We start from the raw sequence: 1,639 nt of genomic DNA, 5'->3' as shown, positions 1-1,639 counted from the left end.
CTTGGTCATTTGCTTCCCAGATGTTCATGGCAGCCAAAGAAATGTCGATCGAGTCATCTGCATGAACAACCTCCACTTCATCTCCATCCCATTGTATGATGCACTGATGCATTGTGGACGGAATGCAACAGTTAGCATGGATCCAATCCCTTCCTAGCAGGACAGCGTAAGTGCTCTTGCTGTCGACGATGAAGAAGGACGTAGGGATGGTCTTTCGGCCGACAGTTAAGTCCACGTTCAGCACACCCTTGGCTTCTGACGGTTGGCCGTTGAAATCGCTTAGCGTGACGTTGGTCTTGATCAGATCTTCAGTGGAACGTCCCAAACGTCGTAACATGGAGTACGGCATTATGTTGACTGCTTGCTCCCGTGTCAACCAGCATCTTGCCGATAGGCTGTCCATTGATATAACCTTTCGGGTATAGGGCTTTCAGATGCTCGTAGCTCTTCTCTCGTGGCTTTTCAAAGATAACCGGTCGTGGCCCGCAATCAAAGCTGTGCCACCGATACTTCCTCATCTCTTGGAGCACAAAACTCGACGGGAGAACGAACACCATGTTTGTATCGGCCGATGTCCCTGCATCGGCTTTTGTTCTGCTTGGGTCGCCACACTTTCTTTGGTGGGCGAGCTTCGTCTCCAGTGTTTGCTGAATTTTCACGGCCAGATCGGGCCGTGCTTTCCTCAACGTGTACAGGTACTGCGCCTCGGCTTCCTCCAAGTTTCGTAGCCATTGCACTCTGCGCTTTTGGGAGTGGCTGAGTCCATCAGGACACCACCTTGGTCGGTGATATCTATCTTCTTCCTCTGACTCCTCGAAGTCTTCATCTTGGGATGACTCAGCTCGTTTGTTCTGAGGTGGGAGAGGTCCTAGACGCTTGAACACTGAAACTTCATTCGTTCCCTTCCTCTTCTGTTTACATTCTGGGCAGTTCTCGATTGTAGGCAACAATCGGCTCATTCCTGAGTCCCAGCAGTGTTTGAAGAAAGGACAGTTCCAATGCCTATCCATGTCCTCTTGCTCCCTTGACCTCCCTCTGGTGTGACGCTCATACCCTTCATATCGATGGTTGATACGTCCAATTTGCATCACTATTTTGTATCATAATTTGCTGTTATTCATTGATATATTTCATATTGGGACACAATACTTATGTTATTTCATCTATTTTGCATGTTTAATCATTATTGGAGGATCAAGCACCGGAGCCAGGATTCTGCTGGAAAAAGCACCGTCAGAACGCAATATTTCGGAAGATCAAATGTGGAAGGAAATTTCATGTAAATTCTTATTTTTCCAGATGACGGAGGGAGCCAGAAGGGGGAGAAGAGGGGAGCCAAGGTGGGCCCAGACCACAGGCCGGCGCGGCCCATGGCCTGGCCGCGCCACCCTGTGGTGTGGGGGCCCCACAGCCCCTCTCGCCTCCTTTTCTTCGCGTACTCCTTCGTCCCGAAAACCTAAGCCAGAGAGAGGACCTAACGAAGGGTTACAGCCGCCTCTGCGGGGCGGAGAACACCAGAGAGAAAAGAGCTCTCCGGCGGGCAGGAATCCGCCGGGGAAATTCCCTCCCGAAGGGGGAAATCGACGCCATCGCCATCATCATCGAGCTGGACATCATCTCCATCATCATCATCATCATC

Source organism: Lolium rigidum, chromosome 7, assembly GCF_022539505.1.
Source record: "Lolium rigidum isolate FL_2022 chromosome 7, APGP_CSIRO_Lrig_0.1, whole genome shotgun sequence".
In the NCBI taxonomy this organism is placed as follows: domain Eukaryota; kingdom Viridiplantae; phylum Streptophyta; class Magnoliopsida; order Poales; family Poaceae; genus Lolium; species Lolium rigidum.
The sequence above is the reverse complement of the archived record's forward strand: the minus strand, read 5'-3'. Positions refer to the sequence as shown.